The sequence below is a fragment of the Amphibalanus amphitrite genome, unplaced genomic scaffold (genome assembly GCF_019059575.1).
Source record: "Amphibalanus amphitrite isolate SeventyFive unplaced genomic scaffold, NRLGWU_Aamphi_draft 000150F_arrow, whole genome shotgun sequence".
In the NCBI taxonomy this organism is placed as follows: domain Eukaryota; kingdom Metazoa; phylum Arthropoda; class Thecostraca; order Balanomorpha; family Balanidae; genus Amphibalanus; species Amphibalanus amphitrite.
Window position 1 is genome coordinate 312,675 of NW_024881645.1, and position 21,532 is coordinate 334,206.

The following is a 21,532-nucleotide window of genomic DNA, read 5'->3' on the forward strand; positions in this document are numbered from 1 at the left end:
ATAATCGAGTACATCCCCATTAATGTCGCCCTCAATGCTGAGATTAGATCTCCCGCTGGTCCTTACACTATATGACGCATACCTCAATCTCCCTCAGACTCACTCTCTTTGTCATACCTCTCTCATCTCACTACAATAAATTTGATCCCGCGTCGACTTTTCAGTCCCTCCCAGCAATTGTTCTAACTCCCTCCAGCGGTACATATCAGGGACAATAAACGCAATTTGTTCAATAGACTCCGTGATTAGTGTAAATTTCATCTAAGCTTACTCTTACCTCCCAACGACTTATCGCGCCCCATTCCAACATTGGAATCGTGTGTGCTCTTCCTAGCACCTCTTGGGCTCCTTGACCCAATATCCTCGAACACCTACATCACTTGACCCTGATTACTTGTCTAAAGGTGCAACGCACGTAGCGATTACATTATTAGCGTTCGTCGATGGGTGTGATTGGTTCAATCAATCTCTGCCGGCCCACTCTCTTCGAACACCTACATCATTTGACCCCGATTAATTGTCTAAAGATCGACGCGAGTAGCGTCAGTTATTAGCGTTCCTCGGTGGCTTATGATTGGTCCGTCAACCTCTGCCGCTCACGGCACATCTCTGTTTCCCTACTAAAACCCCGCGGCCGGACGTTGGTTACTGACCCTTGCAGCCCTTCTGTGAGAGACTGTCTTACGCGTTTTCACCTAACGGACCGGTGGACACAAGCCTGCTACCCCGACGACCGCAGTCTCACTGGGCTCATAGACAGGTACCTACTCAGTACTCTCACGCAGTCATGGCACTCGCAAGTGGCGCCTTCGGATCATTGACCGGTGTGATTCGAAAGACTCCATGACTGAATCTATCCTGCAATTTTATCCGACGCCGTGGAATTCTGTCCTGCAGATGTGTGTTCAAGCGCGTTAGCGTCATGAGTGATGCATGCTGCGATACTTCCGACGGTGGACTTAATTCACTTACCTCATCCCGGCGGTATTCTCCTCGCCTCAACCTCTATCATTTTCGTATTTGTCACTCACCTCGGGCGGCGTGCTCTATCGCTCTGTCTCTCTCTCTGACTCACCTCTCAGCTTGGGCGTCTTATGGCGTTCTTCGTTCTGATATCTGCCTAACATACTTACTTCTTCCGTAACGTGAGACAGTTCCAATCCTAGTAGACTTAGACGTATCAGCAGAGTCAAAAACACATGAAAGTGTCGCAACATACCTCCTCTTCGGCTAGCATCCATCCTTAGATCTGTTCCTCCTTGTGTAATTCCGGTTTCAATATCTATCGACTACTTCAGAGTCACTCCTTCTGTATCTCCTTACCTGTCTGATCCGTAGAATCCCTTCAGTCCATGTGCGCACCGCTGCGCGGTACGAGTCAATTGTTACCCGCGACATGAACAAAAAAAAATCATTTGATAGAGGAATCTGCGCCGCCAAATACTCAGACCATCTACTACTCCTTTCATCTACACGATATTTATGCCTATCATCCGAAACGCCTCCACCGTAGCTTGCTATATTCACTCAGTGACGTCATATTCCAGGAAACAGACTGTGTTTACACTTGTTGATCAGTAATGACGTCATAAGATCGTGTCGTCGGCGGGTTGGTACATCCTGAATTCTCATCGTCTAACCTTGGACACGCCAACTTTTTTTGGTCGGAATTTCAACTTGACTATTCTGAGTGTTGCCTGTGATTTAATGAAGTAATTCTCGGTAGTGCCCAATCATTTGTGATCATGAATATTTTATTTGTGGATTGCTGTCTGGCGTCCCTCGCCACGTTGTCGCAAATTTCTCTGGGGTCGTAAGTATTTGCATCAAGGGAACTCGGTAGTGCGCCGGATTAGTCTCAATTTGGCATTTCGATTAAAAAAAAAACAATCCAACTCATGTGATTTCATGTTATCTTACTGAACCGATTTATGAGAGTCAATTTTATAATGCAGATTTTTATTGACATACTCGACCAGATGATTTATTAACTTGCAATTGACATACTCGACCAGATGATTTATTAACTTGCAATTGACAATCGACTTGTGGTGTTCTAATTTAAGGAAGCTCGGTTTGCCAATTGCTAAGTTGTGGATAGTACACAAATTTAGGCAAATGTGGAATCCAATTATTCGAATGGGAACATCAGCAATGGGAAATGGTTAAATCAAATCAAAAGGGGGGGCTCTGCCGATTCAACCATTCAGACAAAAAAAAAAAAAAGGCAAGAGCGGTAACTTATAATAAGCTAATGGGAACTGGGCATTGGAGAATGGTGCTAATTTTAAACTAAACTGATGGCTCGGCAAAGACTAGACTGGTATAATCATCGTTGTATCTGTTCCGTCACCTGACAAAGTTTGTCATGTTCAATGATGCCTTATAAAATTCAATTCCCGGATATTAACCCTCTTAAGTGAAACCATACTGGTCCGAAACTGTGGTGCTAGCATCCGAGGCCAGATATGAGATCAGTCGTGACTTGTGACTGAGAGGTCAATGGTCATAAGCATTGAAATTCCATGTTTAATAGATCATGTCAATAGAAAGGGATCAAATAACCTTGGATGTTACTGGGAATAATCTGACTTGAATTGGTGCACGTTACTGGTTTATCATCTGAATTTACTAACTGGCATATCCCGCTGACTGAGTGGGTACTCATGCCATTCGTCAGGGTCAGCGGAACGCAAACTAACCAATAAGCTCCTTGCTTCTTGGCTGACGCTTAGGCAAAAGATAGTTTTGAAACAAAAATGTCTGGTATCAAACCTTAATCTGGATCATGGGGTGATCTGCCACAATTTCATATCATCTTTGCATTCTTCAATTTCAACGTATCCCTTCAAAACTTTGTAAGCACAGTTGCCAGTGGCTTTCCACGCCACACATGACATGAGATGGAATGTCATCCTAGCTTGGGTGGTAATGACCTTTGACATATTGTAGTACCTGTTCGTTAGGGAATGACACTAGAAATGTGACTGGGGTGGGTCATTTTCTTCCTTTCAATTTCTAAGTTTTAGTGATGCGCGCTCAATCATAACACAATTAATTCTCCATTCCTGCCTTTAGCCTATAATTATCTGCTAATCTGAGTTGGTAGCATGCCTCGCGATGTACAGTTTGCTTTCGACTGACAAAGGTAACCAGTTTCTCCCAGAATTAGACTGTAGAGTTGTTCACCAAGATTTACTAAATTTTGATCATATGTGACTGCTGTCTATTTCTCCCCTTTTTGACCACCCGCAAATTTGTCCGTCTTCCTACTGAGGTCAGCGTGGGTCAATCGTTGAAAGAAGGGTTCGTCCAACTGTCTTAACAGATAATTTCTTTCTCTCAGCAGGTCCATATTGGTGCATTGTTCGCGGTTCCGCTGAGCTGAGGGCTTGCTGGGCCAGCGCTCTCCAATCCGATGGGGACCGGATGGCGGATAGCATTCGTGAGATTCAACTGTCCTTGCCGTTTGCCTTAGCTGGGTTAAATTAGCATGACGGTCACTTTTGCCTGCTGGTTAAATGAGTTATCACGCCTTACTTGAAAGGTTTCGACAAATTGAACGTATTCCAATGCAATGATCACTAAATGTTATTTAGATCATTTGAGAATGTGCCCTGTGATCAAAAGCTATCTTACGAAGTTTAGATGTTGAAACGAAGTTGAAACTCAGACCTTTGGCTTGTTGTTGGTCTGAGTCCTTTAAACAAAAGATATTTCATTGAATCTACATATACAAGATTTGTAAATTAAGCCAACGTGGAGGGTTAGGTGATAAGCATCCTTAAACGCTTGTAATTATGAGCTTAGCGGTGACATGACCTTGTTCCACACCTGACCGGCGACCATTCTGACTCATCGACGCTTCTGGCGCCGCCTAGTGGATGTAATAGGTTATACTGGCTAGGTGGTAGTAGAGTGCCACGCATCAAATTCGTACCAAAAGCTTTCATTTATGGGGTCGATCTTTGTAAAGACTGAATTAAAACGTTTTGCTTCGACATCCTCCTCCCTCTCTCTCTCTCTCTCTCTCTCTCTCTCTCTCTCTCTCTCTCTCTCGCTCGCTCTCGCTCTCTCTCTCTCTCTCGCTCTCTTGCTCACTCACTCCCTCGCTCACTCACCCACTCGCTCACTCACCCACTCGCTCACTCACTCACCGACTAACTCACTCACTCACTCACTCACTCACTCACTAACTCAATCAATCACTCACTCATTCACTCACTCACTCACTCTCTCTCTCTCTCTCTCTCTCTTTCTCTCTCTCTCGCTCACTCTCTCTCCCTCTAATGTACATACGCACTCACGCCCCCATTCACTCACCCACTCCCGCACGCGCCCACTCATTCACTCATCCTCTCACTCACTTATTTCAGCTCACGCATAAATGCGTGCACACGAGCGAGCTCTCGCGGCCGTATTGGGAACCAGCCCGGCCTATTTCACGCCAGGTGGCACTGTCAGCTGCATCTGAGCGCTGTCGGAGTTTGTACCGAAAGAGTTGGGTCTTGTAGGTGGCGCTAGGGGCGCTGCCGTCGGTGCAGCTATTAACCTGTTAATTGTTTAAGGTCAAGGGGCATACGTTTTCCATTTCGTTCTGACTACAATCGCTCAGTTTTAGTAAAACCTACGGGGCCCAACATATTCCCAAAATTACTCACATTAACTACTTCAAAGAACGGGTGGGCGTGATCACGTTCCCGAATCCCGGTGTTAACTAACATGATTGGGCTGGAAGTGTAGGCAATGCTGCCCGGCGGCATAATGCGTGGTGTGACCGTGCACGTTACATGGTTCCTGTCAATTAATTGGGGTCTGCAGACCGTTCAGTAATCCGATCTGAACAAAACGGTCCCTGTCATACCTGAATGGTGATTATAGGCGGTGGTAATTCCTCGCTTCCCTCCGTAACCAACTCTAGTTGAGTACAAGCAGGGTGACATATTTTGTCATAGTCACGTCACATCGAACGGTAACTCGCTTGACGTTTATGATTAAAGGTCTCAAATGATGCATCAATTTAACAACCGTGACATTTCTGCGTTAATCTTTGATATACCTCGAAGGGGGAGCTGGCATCAATGTCAGTTAGGTACTGATAATGCTAGGGGAGAAAGGGGGATTGAATGACAGGTTACGAACAGCGATAAATTTATAACGATTGAAATGGTGATTCAGATTTGTATCGGTTATATGAACGCGAATCACGAAACGACTCAATGCTGATTTAATAACAACCCGGAAGGCAATTCAGTCTTGTTCTGGCGCTGAGCTGTCGAAGGAGCAGAATAATGTTTAACGTTTACGATGTCGTACTCTCCTTATCCAATTGTAACTGAACACATTACGACTTCTGGGCCGCCTTCATGACAAACCGTATCCGAATGATGAGTCTATCCCATGAATGTGACAATCCTACGATGACCGTCGATTTATCTCGAATAGCACTTTGTAAGAATTGAGAATCGATTGATACGCCTTGGATTAACACTAGACTGATAGTGGATTGAAACGCTGATCTACCGAGACCAGCCAAGTCAGATTGTAGAGCAGCTTATATTGACCTACTAGCAAAAAAAAAAAACGAATTTGTGGTGGTCGCGTCGTGAGGGCGTGATCATTGCGTTTCCGTTGATTCGTGATCAGATCGCCGCGATGCAGTCCCGGTGAGCCTGTGAGGTTATGCCGGCGTAAAGTCGTGTGGTCGACGTGACAACTTAAAGATAATTACGCTAGCGGTCTCTGTGAATCCGAATCAGCAACATATCTGAGGTAACCCTCCCTTCTTTCCCAGACAGATTGTTAAATTTTCACGCTATATTTACAAACGGACGATACAATACTGGTCAATTTCAACCGGTGTACCACGATCGGTTGTCAGCTCGCCAATGCCAACTTAGCCTTAAATCTAATCCTAACGCCCTAACCGCAAAAAGATTATTTACAAAGCATCGCCAATTGAACTGTCATGACGTCATCTGACGTAGTTTGACGCGTCAGTGGTGACCAGCGCCCCAAAAATGACACCACCTGACCTGTTCCCCTCCCCTCTAATGCATTGGCCCCCGCACCCTACCGCGGTCGGGCCGCGAGCGCAAATGACCGACACTAGTGCTAGCACCAATACAAGTGTAAGATGAGCCATTAGCGCGCACGGGCTGTTACTGACCCGCCCCGGCTTCCCAATAACCCCTCTCCCTTCTATCCACAGACAAGGCCAGACCATTCGGGCCCATTAGCCTGTCTGCCCACCCTTACAAACAGATCGTACCGCGGCCTGCCCGGCCGGGACGCAATATGGAGCGCGCGAGACCATCCTACCGCCCTCCCCTACACGGTGTTAACCCATTACCCTCCTAATGGTGGCTCAAGTTAGACCTCAGGGAGTGGCATTTGTAATCCAGATCAGAGACATCCGATGGGTAAATGGGAGGTGAATTGTCCATGACGGGGAGGCAGTCTTGATGAGGCGGACAGATGAGATGACTCACTTGACAGTTTGTTGAACACGTCGAATCTCCGTCGCGACAGCAGAGTCCCTCCGCTCCGGCAGGGGTGGGGTCGGCCAGCCTCAGACTGAGACGTGCCGGCCGACCCGCCGTCCAGATGAGCCCTCCCCCTCGTGGTCTGTCACCCGTGGTCTGATACCGAAGTCTGTTCCCCCTCTCTTCTTCTGCGGTCCGATTTTATTCCTTTCGTTATCCGGTTCCGGCGGGGGTCGATTTCTGTGACCGGGACAGTTAATCGGTCCTTTCCTGACATGACCTCCGGCGGCAGCCCTGACCGGGGCTGAAAATTGGCGACATCCCGTCTCGCATCCGGAGTCGAGACCGTCGCCCTCCTCCCTCCATTCCGCCGAAACGTGACGTCATCCTCACTTGCTCGGCTCATCCGTCTCAGCTGTCTCCTGCCGGATGACGTTTTCACACTCGATTTTCACCGGATGTCGGTGGCTGGTCCAGCACCGGGGCAGGTGGTTCCGACTGCGCTGCGTTTGTCGGCGGCCACTGCGCCGGCCCGGATGGGTGTGTTTGTACTCCACCCTTCGGCGAGCCTTTGATCTTCGCTTAATGGTGACCGGCCGACGAGTCGGGGATCGTTTGGTCGACCCCCTCCCCACGCCGGCTCAGCGCCGCGGCAGGCAGTGCGATCGTCCTTCGAATGTGATTGTGCCCCCAGGGGGTCCGGAAGCGGTGGGGAGTATGTTTCCGAAAAAAATTATGATTTAATAAATTTTCGTTCATCGGGGGTGTTTTTCTTTCCGAGATGGTTGCCGACCTGCGCCGTGCTCTGGAACAACCTCAGGTGAGTGTTTCGGCTGGTAGATCCTCAAATGGTTAATTAACGAGTTGATTTTCTTGCTGTTTGATTTCTCTCTTGTTCAAGCGTAATTACACACCCATTTCAATTGATGATCGGTCCGTTGGCTTCAATCTGACCAATTCCTTTCCGCCACCGTTCCTTGCGCCTGGGGCTCGTCACAAACAATATTTATAATGAGGCTGGCTTGTCGCTTGTCAACATATAGTCTTCCTGCCTGGGATGGTGTCTGCATCGTAAGGAATTTTGGGATGTGGAGGTCTCCCCCTATCAACAATTTTTGATGCCTCCCGTAAGGGTCAGCCCTTAGCCACCGTCTAATATAGATTAATTACTGATCAATCCCTCTGTTTCTCCCCCTTTTTGTCCTACTAAAAAAAAATCACTTACATTCCCGTGTGAGGTCACCTTTATGCTGAGGGTCAAATCTCCCGCTGGTCCTTACTCTACCGACGCATACATCAATCTGTTCACCGACGCGCACTTCCTTTCATACAACGCTCATCCCGCTACAGTAAATTTCCTTCCGAGTTGACCTCTCGGCCCCTCCCAGCAATAATTCTACTCCCCCCAGCGGTGCATAAAAGTGCCATAAACGTGAGTTTGTTTGCTTTTTTTTTGGATTCCGTGCTAAATGTAAGGGGGGTTAAAAGAGATAATTATCGTCTCAATCTTACCTCACAACGACTTATTGCGCCCTACTGTAACCTTGGATCTCTTGGTGCCCGTCCTAGCACCCTCCCTTGGCCCATCTCGGCCCACTTAGCCTAGAACCCTACATCACTCGACCCGGATTACTTGTCTAAAGGTACGACGCAGTGTAGCGACTGGTTATTAGCGTTCGTCGACGGGTGTGATTGGTTCTCTCTCTCTCTCCTGCCGCTCGCGGCACGTCTCAGTTTCCCTACTAAAATCCCGCGGCCGGATGTTGGTTACTGACCCTTGCAGCCCTTCTGTGAGAGACCGTCTTACACGTTTTCACCTAACGAACCGGTGGACACAACCCCTGCCGCCCCGACGACCGCAGTCTCACTGGGCTCATAGACAGGTACCTACTCAGTACTCTCATGCAGTCATGGCACCCGCAAGTGGCGCCTTTGAATCATTGACCGGTGTGACTCGAAGACTCCATGACTGAATCTATCCTGCAATTTTATCCGACGCCGTGGAATTCTGTCCTGCAGATGTGTGTTCAAGCGCGTTAGCGTCATGAATGATACATGCTGTGATCCTTCCGACGGTGGACTTACCTCATTCCGGCGGTATTGCTTCCTTCGCCTTATTCCCTATCATCTTCGTATTTGTCACTCACCTTCAGTGGTACGCTCCCTCGCACTGTCTGGCTCTCTACCTTCTGAACTCACCTCTTTGTTTGGGCGTCTTATGGCGTCCTATTTGCTCCACTATCTTTCACTTATTTCTTTTCAACGAGGGACCATCCCAGTCCAAGCAGGTTTCGACGTATCAGAGAGTTAGAAGCACATGGAAGTGCTGCAACATACCTCCTCTTCGGCTAGCATCAATCTTATACTTCCTTGCATGTCCCTGGTCTTCATTGTTAGAGATATCTAAGTATCCCACGGAAATCGGTTGGGCATCCCCCTTACCTGTCTAATTCATGAAGGTGTATGTCGATGTCCATTAGTCATCTTATCGAGATTCATCTTAATTGCAGTTGTGACTTGTACGTGTCGGATAACGAGGAACAGTCACGTAACTTTAATTTCCACGACAATTGTTACACCCGTCAGTACGCCCCCACTTTGATTAGCATCATGGAATTCCACCAGTGACGTCATTTATTTCTTATGATTGCTCAGTGTTGACCTTGGTAAGGGAGTTAACTCGTGACGCCCTTAAATCGTGACCCTTGGAGAATGGCATTAAGATAACTACCCAGATAGGTCGGATTAATTTGGGGAGCCCTGGACGAAGTTCCAAGACGGAGTACTGCGCCGGCAGTGAAATAGGGCCCAGGCTAAACCATATAATTTTTTTTTTTTTGAGGGAAAGAAATATTCTACACACAAAAATTGGTACATCAGGGAACGATTCGCGATTCCTCAATTTAATCCTGGGACCCATATAGACAAAGGTTTAAACCCCTCAAGTGTTTGTCCCAGCCCCTACTATATCTTCGGTCACGTGATCGCCTTGGTAAATCCTAGTGTTTGCAATGTTGTGACTTTAAAGGAAACAGTCCACTTTCCTGAAATCAGTATTTTGCTATTGATTTATGATTTTTTATGCTCAAAATAATCATGAAATAAAATAAAACCTTTTTGTAAAAACAATTATTTTCTTTATTTTAATATAGGGCGAACTATGTTCTATGTAAAATAATGTTTGACGCGGAAGCTTATTACGCATTGACCAATCATATTGCGTAGCTCAAACCTACGAATACTGCATTGGCTGTAAGCAGCACGCTGATTGGCTGACGATGACGTGGCTGCATTCCTGTGCAAGGCACGCATTCCTCTACAAGGCACTCTTTTCGGAACGAGAAATGGAATTTCTTCGTCTAGGGTGATCGTTGAGCCGTAAAAGCTCCTGATTTGTGCTAGTCTCAGCTCAAGCTACGTAACTGCTATTCCAGCTCAAAACCCCATGTTAAAAGTGAACTATTTCCTTTAACAAACCAAACAAAAAAAAATGTGTAATACCCCTTGCACCGTAATCGTGTAACCGCATTTCAAAATTTTATATAACTTTGCTTGACAAACAAACAAAAGAACGTGATATTTCGGGGTCTGTGTTTTGGCCAGTCCTTTTGGGACTCAGATTCTTTACCTACCTTATGGCCTGATAAGCAGATGGGCTTATATAAACGAATCATTGAACCTACTGGGGCCGAAACTTTATCCCCCTTTCACTCCCAGATTATGATATCCTGGCAGGAACTTTGGCAGTTTGCGCAACAACTGTGTGGTAAAGGAAAAACTTTACGCCCGGCCGACACCGCAGACCTCGGCTACCAAATCGCGCTTGGTTGGCATATCTTGCTCTCGCAATTCCCTAACCTTGAACCCACGCTGGTTTTCAAATGTTGGGTTTTGCCGCGGCGTAGATTCAGCGATAATTGAGGAAATTTATCAGTTTTCATTCTAGATTGGATGGCGTTACCAATATGAATTTAGTATTTTATCCGAGTCTTATCGCAACAGCTCTTCGTTCGTAAGTATTTGTGGCGAACTGGTAAATAACGTGTGCGCACAGATTGCCTCAATTTGATTCTCCGGACTCGGTTCAATTTCAAATGATATATTGACTGCCCTTTTTTGTAAAATTTTGTATAAGACACCTCATGTAATTCGCTTGTTTAACGCTGCTGGACCCACGTGTGAGGTTCAAGTGTGAATTCACTGCACAATATGAATGGGTTGTTGTACTATTGTTGGGCAGAATTTGTTCAGGTCGGATATAATTGCACTCAGTCCAAAAAAATACAAGTTATTCAGCATATATTACTTGATATAATGAGTGGTCGCTTTTGCCATGATCAAATAATTAAAATCAAATGATTTAAACAATACAGTGATTCCGAAATGCGGATGATTTGATCAGGTCCCTGCAGGGTGGGGTGTGGACCCTTCAAGATTAAATTGGTAGCCTTACTTCTTGGTTGGTATTTTAAAGGAAATCTGGATAAGCCAAATTTTGATGCCTTCCTGATATACCTGTTACAATTTAGTAATAGTCTGCCACCTGCAAATTCCGACTAGGTACCTACTCTTCATAAACAGCAACCACAGTCATTGCAGTGATGATGTTTGGTGGTTTGACATGTTGCACATGAGATTGAGGTGGAGGTTATCTGAGGCTTGGCACGGCAAGGCCACATAGTTGCTCATGCCCATCAGTCACCAGCTGTGTCAATAGCAACCGGACGGGTGATCCTTGATGTTTACCAGGCCAGCTGTGGGGAGTGCTTGTGGCAAGGAAAAATGAATGAACTCACCTTGGTGTATGTTAACTGAGCTATCATGTAATCCTTCTAATTTAAATATCTGAATGATTTAACAAATGTTTGTACGAGGGGTGTAATCAAAGTACCTTCTATGGAGATGTTGCTCTCATGCTGGAGTAGGGCTGGGGTTCAAATTCCTGTTAGTTTGTCTCTGGCTGTTAAGTCCTTGATGCGATGTGATGGAGCATGTCTGACTAATCTTGTTCAGGTGCGATTTTCAAACACAAACGCAATTGGTTGCCCAGATTTGAGTGGGATCACGCCTACGTCCTGTTCATTGTGTCAAAATTTATCTTTGTGCGGGGATCGACCATTCACATAATTGCCATCAATCAGTGAAAAGATTCAATATCATGAGCTTACATGAAATGATGCTTAGAAAATTTCACCTATGGCTATCACCTATGGCAGATGGCCTCACAAATTTATCTAAATTTTGGTATACAGAAGTTGAACATATAGCCAATTGAAACCATCAAACACCTAAAAATTCGCTCGAACTGGACTGATACAACGCGCAAATGACGCCGAAAGTAGACCGGGCGCTGTCCGAACCTCACAGCCGCTTCCCTGGCTCTTAATGTTACTGGAATCTGACAGTCTGCAATTCAGTGAGTATTACAGCAATAGTTCCCTCAATTCTCGTTCATTGAAGATGCAACCCGCTAGTTGACACAATGGGGCATTTCAATTCCTACTTAAGTTAAGTACTGTTCGCCATGTTTGACTGGAGTAACGTGCCCGTTTCATAATTCAGGATTCTACTTTGAGACACAGTAACACACCTCTCTCCGATTTTGACCAATATTGTGGATTAGTGTGAGGACCTCTAAGGTAGCTCGCACCGACTGACTACCATGCTAAATGAGTTCACCCCTTCAACGACCAGCGATTTGCCGTTACGTTCACCAATGTTAACATGATTCTTCAGATGGATGGAATCGGACGTTGCTATTTGGTAATTGGTAGATTTGACCTGACTCGAATTATCATTTCTTCCCAGTCAGGATGATCAACGGCGCGCCGGGTTTTGTTCGTGTCGGGGGCACAACTGAGAGCTGTATGAATCGCCGCGCTTCCCCGGTCGGCGGTGGTATCGGCGGCATCCATGGCGTGAGATTCAACGACTTCCTTGATCGATCTGCGTCGTTAAGAATAAGATCAGATCAATCTGGCTCTCAAGAGATAGTGTAATTCACCCAGCTGCTAGTACCTTGAGGTATTCTTATGCTTACAAGGGCTAAATTTGGTTAACTCAGGTTAATTCAAAGTTGTTAATGTATTAAGATACCGGAATAAAGCAGAGCTTTGCGTCGTTATCACGATTTTTTTGACTTACTGGTAAGATTATACGCACAATCATGGATCACCACTGCGATCTCTCACGGCAGGGCTGGAAACTAAAGCTTGGTATACCGGACGCTAGGTGGCGAGCGAGTGCTTAGCTTGTCTGCGTGGTGGCACTGGCCGGACCGCGTGTGGTCGGCGCTGGGTAATTCCTTGTAGGTGGCGCTAGTGGCGTGTCGTTCTGACCAGGGGTCACACCGCAAGTGGAATTGACGCTTGTGCATGCCAAAGTGGCCCTTCCTTTTCGTGCTGGTGGGATGGGTTTTGCAGTAAGCCAGGCAGTAAGCTTCGCGCGGAACCGTGAAAGATTAACGAAAACCCGAGCTAACCGCATCGAACTGAGGTCCAATTATGAACGTTACTGAGTTCGTTGCACGAACCCCTTTGTCGTTGTTGAATAATTTTTAAGGTCGTGCCGCGGCGTTCAGGGGTCTGGGAAGGCGATACTTAAACTTGATAAGTCAAACATGATTTAGAATGCTGATTACTACGGAGTAGGAAACCCCCCCTTTCACTTGTCCTGTAACCTATTCTTGTTAGAGAAATCCTGCATTAACACGTATTGAACGGTTTGTAATACGTATTGAACGGTTCGATTGGGACGATTTCAAGATACAAAAAAAAAGTTCTTACTCAGATTTTGGGCTTCTGAAGTCTTTCATCAACGAGTCTAGGCACGCCACCAATGAATCACCGGCATTAGAAGTAGATGTGACCACTTTGCGTTCCTCGAAGTAACGTAAGGCGTCTATCATGGGTATGACAAAAATGCGTAATAGTAAGCTACAATGCACGGATAGATGTAACCGATCGTTGAAGATATCCTTGCCCAGGGACCAAGCGCTGAATTCACAGGACACGTCTTGACGATATGTAATGAGTCGCGTTTCTGGTTTCACCTTACGTTAAAAGTTGGTTTCATTGACTCCTTGAGACATTTCATTAATAGACGGCATTATATTAGGCGCTCAAGTTACTACTGGCTTACGTTAAATTTCAATTCAGGTCTGGGTTGCGTGGGTTCGTCACATCTTTCTGAACGCTGATGGTAATTAGGCGAAACAAGGCATGATTTGGTAGGCTGACGGTTGGTGAGGCGGATATTCACTTACAGGTGAAAAAGAACATTTTGGAACTTTGCATAGAATATAAAATATTGTATGCTAGTGACTGGAATAGTACCAATTGACAGTTTATTTCGTGAAAAATCTAGACGACATTAATCTGATCTGATTCGGTGTACCCAATGGACCGCACAGTGAAGTGTTACTGACTCAAATCTGGGTTATAAGCCAAGCCAGGCGCTGATAGCTCCGTCGTGGTGACCGTTGACCTCCTGGCCCGACCGACCGCTCCGCTGCGTGTAGTGTTCAACCCTGGTCGTTCTGTGCGTGATGCGTGGCGTCATAATTTGACCATCTGACCACTAATCGTAAGTGGTTGTTTCTGGCGTCAGTGACCTCCTTGATACTCGTCTCGCAACGCAAAAATAGCTACCCATTTCCCTTTCCCAGACAGGTTGTTTAAATTTTCACGCTTTATTTTACACTACACGGACAATTTATGACAACTAACCAATGTGCTATTGGTAAATCGTACTCGAGATTGTCAACTTGTCAATCCCGTTGTTTACTTAAACCTAATCCTAACAGGCGCGGCCTACCTTAATGCTAAACTTAATTAGTGACATCATCGCGGCGCATCAGGTGACACAAAGTCAAGGGGTGTGGTCGTTGGCGGCCCGCCGACTCGGCAGACGGGCTTGTGCCGTACAGCGTTACTTGTGACCCGGCTCCCCTCCTACGCCCTGTCCTAATACACACCCTACCATCGCGACGGGGTACAAGGGCCAGAAATAGCCAGTAAATGGTCCTCGCTCCGATACAGATTGGTAAAGCGAGCCCTCGCCACTCGCTGGCAAGGCGGGACCCGGATACAGTGAAACCATTACGCTGACCCTCTTCCCTCAGCTGCGCCTAAACTTTCCTACCCTCCCACGATCCTACCCCCGGCCCTGGCGGTCGCGTACAAAAGAGCGTAAATGGTTGGCAAATGGTCCCGGCTCCGACACAAAATGTAAATGGACCATTGCCGCACCCGGCAGCGCGGCACCATCCCACGATCCTCATCATTCTATCCCACAGCTGTCCCTATCTGCTAATGGTGGCAGGGCCTGACCCCTACGGGACGGTAGGTCTAGACTGGGGTAGACGTCCGGTAGATATGGGGGAAGGGGGAGAGAATGCGTGTGTGGTGGGCATGGCTGGAGGGCAGGGAGTGGCAGGCAGCCTTCTGCTGATGACTCACTTGATTTTGGCGGCGTCGAAGATTGGTCTTGTTCTTGATGAGTGTTGCACCAGAGAGTCAGAGGAAGAGAGCACTGGTCCAGCCGGCAGAGACTCCCCGGGTGTTCTGTGTCTCTCCTCTTCTGCGGCCCGGTTTTTATTCCTTTCGTTATCCGGTTCCGGCGGGGGGTCGATTTCTGTGACCGGGACAGTTAATCGGTCCTTTCCTGGCTGATCTCCGGCTGCAGCCCCTGACCGGGGCTTCGAGAGGAAGCGTGTCCGGCGCGGCCGAAGCTTCGGATTTCTCCCCTCCTCCGCTGTTTCCGCTGGAGTCGTCCCCCTCGCCGGTGTCGGATGTGACGTTTTCACACTCGATTTCCGCCGGGTGTCGGTCCTTGGCTGCACCGGACGCAGCTGGCCCGGCTCCGGTTTTTTCCAGAGGATGTCGAGGCGCCGGCGTGTCGGCCACTGGCTCGGCGTCGGGTGGAGTTTGTTTGCGCCACCGTCGGCGAGCGTTTGATCTTGCGGCATTAGCCGGCTCGATGGCGCAGCTGCTCGGTAGGCGTGTGACCCGGTCTCCTCCTTGGCTCCGGCGTCCCGGCAGACAGGGTACTATGTGAGGCAGTTTATATGTATGAAAAATGTAAGATTTTGATGAAAAAAAATGTCACAGCATTCAGCTGTTACACAACCACACACCAAAGTTTTGCGGTCCCCTCATGCATGGTAAATGGGAATCCAACCATACGGACCGGACTACCTAGTACCTGAGCTGGCGTTAGTGGAAAAACGTGGGCATGAATAACCCCGTCAGCAAGCAAACAGTCCGTGAATGCGAAAACAGCCCCGACTTGGACGACTCGAGTCCAACGAACGGAGCAGGCAGCAGTCTAGCGCTATACACTGCTCCTTCGCATTCACCTTTTACCTGCATTAAACTTTTACGGCAGAGAGCGGCATCAAAGACACGGCTCGAGCCATCGGCTTTTAAGCAGGCGGCAAAACGTATCTTTTATTTGGAGTGAGTGTGCGTGGGTTTGGTGTTACCTATTAGTGTGTGTATGTGTGGGTGTGGGTGTGTTGCTGCGCCAGACGATTGCTATGTTATGCCTTGTACCATTTTGACTCCCCCAACCGTTTTATTGATTGACAATGGACACGTAATAGCCACTCTGCTGTGGAGTGTCTGCTGAAGTGAATATATATGAATATGTCGTTCGCACATATGACCCCATTCACATGGAATCGACAGGTGTGAAGGAGGAAAACGATAGTCCTGTGGCACGATACCTGCATTTCACGGGGTTCCGTGACATTTGACATGGGTTCCCATCGAATACCTTTCGGCCAACTGTGACCACGCACAGAGTGTCAAATTATGCACTAGTAGCTTTCAAGTACTTACACGAGTTTTATGAAGGAGATAAAACTGTGCCTTTCGAGTCGTTGAACATCATATATTGAGTACCATTCATTGTGGAAAACAGTACGGACTTCGAGTGTTAATGCCACCCATAGACAGATGGTGTGATATTACCAATTGGCATCAAACAGGTGGCCGATACAATTAAATGCCAAGAAGAGGCGCGGCGTTGACTTCTGCACAGACGGCCGGCCTGCAGTGGCGATCGAACTATGACCTTTTCACCGATCAATCAGCCCTTACAACCCGACGGCGCCGTGTGACGTCACACAACAGACCGGTGACGTCACAGACAGTGTGTCTGTGTGTGACGTCAGAGTCTGGCCGTACCGAGCACGGATGGCCCGAGAACGCCGCCGGCCGGGGACAATGGGACGCACCTGTTGAATGGTAACGCAGACCGCCGGTCCCAGGACTGCTGGCGACGGGCGAAGGAATATACCCAGGTGTTCCACCGGCACTCAACAGATACGTGTGTAAATGTAAAAGTGTAAAATTCGTGTGATTTACACGGGCTCTCAGGTCGTTGCCATGCGACTGCCACCGCTCACGTAACATTTTACAATTCTGCGAATGCGTACTCGCATGTTATGGCACTGCACGCCAGTGTCGCCTTCCTCCCCTTCCAATATTCGAGGTACTGTAGAATACTAGCATATGTCGGGAATCGGGATGTGATAAACAACTCTTCTACTGCGAGGGCTTTAATTCATACAGTAATTGAGGGGACTTCGGCAGTTGGGAGTACGATCGCCATAATGCTTAGTGACATATCTCACTCAGTCCACAATACATAAAACGATTCCAGAATCATAAAGAAGACCTTGGCATGAGATCATGCATGTAGATAATTGGGTAAAAAACATACGATCAGCAGAAGTATACTTTAAATGGCATAACTAAGTAGCGATACCTATCAGGTTTAGGTCCAACTCCCTGCAGTCAAATCCTGAAAGCGTACAAAAGCCAAGCCTTCTGGTTCACCTACCATATAAAACGACATTCATTGACTAGTTTAAGTAACGGCTCACCTGTAGTTCCAGCCGAAAAATAATCCACTCCTCTTCCATCAGGAAAATGCTGCTGAATCTACTTTAAATCCAGGAGTCCCCGGTGGAACTAAACCATACAAATTAGACGGTTCCCGATGATCTTACCGAAAAGACGGCCCTCACCATGGTCCCAAAAGACACATCAACGGGTTCCCAACGGCCCTATGCCCCACCGACCGGATGCTCCCCGATGATTCTAACCGTCCGAGCCACAAGCGGATATCAATTACCGTCACCTCCGAGAACAATCACCGGTGCCTGGCCGCCGGCGGCGCTCGATATCATTGATCATCGGTCAGGGGGGGGGGGGGGGGTCACCGATCGGCCGGTGGCCAGGTGCCATCGGCAGGGCGGGGCCTGACCGCCCGACCCAGATCCCCAGGGCGATATAGCGCCGGTCGTCACTTGTCGCCGATCGCCACGACACGGGACAGCTGCAGCCACCGCCCAGCGGCCGCTGACAGACAGCGAATGATTCACTGCTACAACCGCTGCAAGCCGTAAATTAGAGCCGACTTCACTTCATGTTCTATTAGCGCGCCGGTTTCCGCAATGTTAATTATCAAAGTGGAGAATGGGATCACTTTTAATGCTCACGCAATCGGCGTCATTAAAATCCAAAATCACAGACTGAATAGGTAAGATAAATCTGTTTGCTGGAAAGAGGCATTTGCAAGCAGACAAAGGGCATTTTCATAGAGTTGATAATCTTGTTACGAAAAAGGCATCGAATTATGAATGCGCTTTAGCCATCCCTAGGTAAGATAAGTTTACGAATAACGCTCCGCAACGCCCTTTGCAAGGTAGGTAATCAGAGATCAACCCCGCTCCTCCCTCTCAAAAACTTCTTCCATCTCATCCTCCCAACCACCTGAACAAACGAACGTTCTCGGCCACTCCGGTCGTGCACACACTGCACGCCGGCCAGTGCGGTGGCCTCTGGATGAAGTCACCTGCCTGTCCACTCACTGGGTAGGTAGGTGCGCCGCACTGCGGGCCCGTCGGCCGCCACCCGATACGGCGCGGCACCGCGGGTGGCACCGCTCGGCTGGGAGGCTCCGGTGCAGAGATTGCGCAGGGGGTGCATGGTTCAGGTGTGAGACGGCGTCGGATTAGGGCACCGTGTGTGCTCACGGCCGGTATCAGTGCGCAACTGTTGAAACTGGTAAATACTGCGTGTTGGTTGACGGAAATCCAGGCTCAGGCTAGCAGTTTTGATAGCCCGTCGCTGAAACGTTAGTGAAAGCTGACCGAGTTTCGTGTAAAGAGATTGGCGTTCTCAGAGTCGGGATTTACGTAAACGTGCAATGCGTTACGAACGTTCGTGACAAATCAGCCGAAAGTCAGAAAGATACCGATGATCTATCACGTAATTTCCCCTGTTGGTTATGTAAGTGCGCTAGGGAAAGCCACTGCATCCAATTGCAGAAATCACGACCACAACATTCCACCCACTGCTAGTCCCGGCCTGGCCACCAGTCAGGCTGGTTGCGCAACATCTAGGTAATGTCTTCAGACCAGTACCGTCTCGCAACGGCACCGAACTCACCGCTCAACATCAAAGGTAGACGAAATTTCCCTGACTGCTGGCCAATGCTCATCGTGAATTCGCCGTTTCCTATCAGACTCTCAATAACTCGTTTCTAAGCCATCTCACTCTCCGTCCTATCACTTCTGAAACCCTGTCCTTCCCATCCTTCCCTCTTTCGTTCTCGAACCCCCTATTCCCTCTCCAGTGAACCGAACGTATGTACTGAGCCGACGCGCAGTACGCCCGCCGTTAATTATATGCGGGCCGTGCGACCGCCATGCGCCATCCGTCCAGTCATGGTGTGGTGGGGGCGGAGAACCAAGGCCAGCAATGGGCGGCAGGCAGCGCTTGCCAGTGCGCACTGTCACTGCACAGTACACACAGCACAGTGACCAGACAGTCTGACCACAGCGCCGCCGATCGTGTTATCAGCACGGGTGAGGAGCAAGGGAGAAAGAAAAAGATGAATAAGTAGAAAACAAATCAGAGGAGGACAGAGTAAAAGAGTACGGGAGCTATGGAGAACAGAAGTACGAGATAAACAGGGTGGCAGGGGCCGAGCTAGTTGGGAAAAGAGCGAAGGAGAGCGAGGGAAAGAGGCAAGAGATTTAGAAGGTAACAGGGAAATGGCTGGAGAGAGCGATGGGGAGACGGAGAGTAAGTGAGTGAGAGAATGCGTGAATACAAGAGTGAGCGGGAGAATGATAGAAATCTTTGTGCGGATGCGGTTAGTGAGTGAGTGAGTGAGTGAGCGAGTGAGTGAGTGAGTGAGTGACCACTGACCATGGCCAGCGCTGGCGACGTCGGTATGGGTGGAGTGACGCCAGCTGATGGGCGGAGAAGAGGGCGAGAGGGGAGGGGAGGACGGAGCATAGTCGGTGGCTAGGTGATCAGAAAAGGCGGGGCGGGGAGGGGCGGGACGGCGCGGGGAGCACGTGCTTCGATAGGGGGTGGGGAGGATGAGGGAGAGACATATAGCAGCTGATCAGAGCGATTGTGAACGCCCGTAGGTTAGGTCGCAGGTGACACACAAAAAGTGGACTGGTCTGAACAGGAAAAGAAACGCTTCAAGGCCACACATACATCTGTCAACAAGATAGTAGTGATCAGAGGCGTTGCATTCTATACAGGCTAGTCAGTGCAGAGTAAGCCATGGCTGCTTTATCCCGTGTGCTGCTCTCAACGCCCACTACAGACGGCTGGAGAGAGCGATGAAAAAAGAGACAAAATAGGAGACAGGGATAGTGGGAAAATGAAAACAGCCAAATGAAAGAAATCGGGAGAAGAGAGAGAGAGAGAGAGAGAGAGAGAGAGAGAGAGAGAGAGAGAGAGAGAGAGAGAGAGAGGAGAGAGGAGAGAGGAGAGAGGAGAGAGGAGAGAGGAGAGAGGAGAGAGGAGAGAGGAGAGAGGAGAGAGGAGAGAGGAGAGAGGAGAGAGGAGAGAGAGAGAGGAGAGAGGGAGGGAGGGAGAGAGGGAGGGAGCTGCGCGCTCCGCTGACCAGTGTGGCGCCGGGCCAGCGGGAGGAGCGAGGAGAGGAGCGTTTGCGGCCGTTTCAGCCAATCAGCTCTGAAACGAACCGCCAATCAGCGCTCGTTGAGGGCTGCACGGCGAGTAGACCGTCCTGAGAGGGGCGGGGGCGGGGGCGGGGGCGGGGAGGTACTCCATGGCCGCTGCGCTTCCCACAGTGGCAGACACAGCTATGAACAGAAGCCACAAAAGAGGCTTGGTGCTTAGACAGACTAGCTTATAGCTAGTGAACAAGGCCAGTCATTTTCCGCTGTTCAGTCACCACCAGCCAGGAGTTGTGCACTGAGATCAATCGTACGAATGGGTGCTGAACGCTATTGCTAATTAGCATGCAGGCGCCAGGCGCAGTAATTTATTAAATATAATTAAATATATATCAATTAAGTATTTATATAGTATAACTATGCACCTTAATGAATAAAACGAAATTGAGGAACGCTTTACACAGAAAGTTCCAAATGACCTGTAGATCAAATGGCATGTGTAATTAACTTGCATATAGCATAAAAAAGACGTCGCTTTCGTGAAATATGAACGAAAGAACTACACAACCCTGTTGGATTCAATGCGGTGGCCGGAACTATCCGAATCAGCCGTACCTCTCGGATGTAAGTTTACATATAAGGCTCCTCCCATTCCTCCGGATACACATCTTTTTCGAGTTACAGGAGTGCCGGGCGCCGGCGGCAGTGGGTCAAATTTCGACCATCACGAGCCATAACCCTAGCCGCAGCCGGTAGAAGTGACACTTCTTGACACACCTCCAAAACAGGTGTCACAATCAACGGTGACACCCCAGCGGCCGCACCTTCGGACCAGGCACAGCTGCGTCTACTTACCGCAGGCGACAGACAGACATACCGACAAACAGACATCGGGTGACGGGACAAACGCCAACCGACAAACACGAGCGGCCACTGCGTCACCCGCCTCGTCTGATTATTTCACAGAAAACGGAACTGGGTTTAGAACGAGAAAAAAAATAGACACCACAAAATCAAGTTCAATTGAACCGGCTTTGAAACCTGGGGCAACTACACAACCGTATATAGTGAATATCTTCGCCGGAACCCACAT

At 48.4% G+C, this 21,532-nt stretch overlaps 1 protein-coding gene across 2 annotated transcripts in view; it reads right to left on the minus strand.

Moving 5' to 3' along the window:
• The window catches only part of LOC122382907 (alkaline ceramidase 3-like), a 51,345-nt gene that overhangs the window by 26,507 nt on the left and 3,306 nt on the right, over positions 1-21,532 (minus strand). The gene's annotated exons all lie outside the window — the stretch shown is intronic.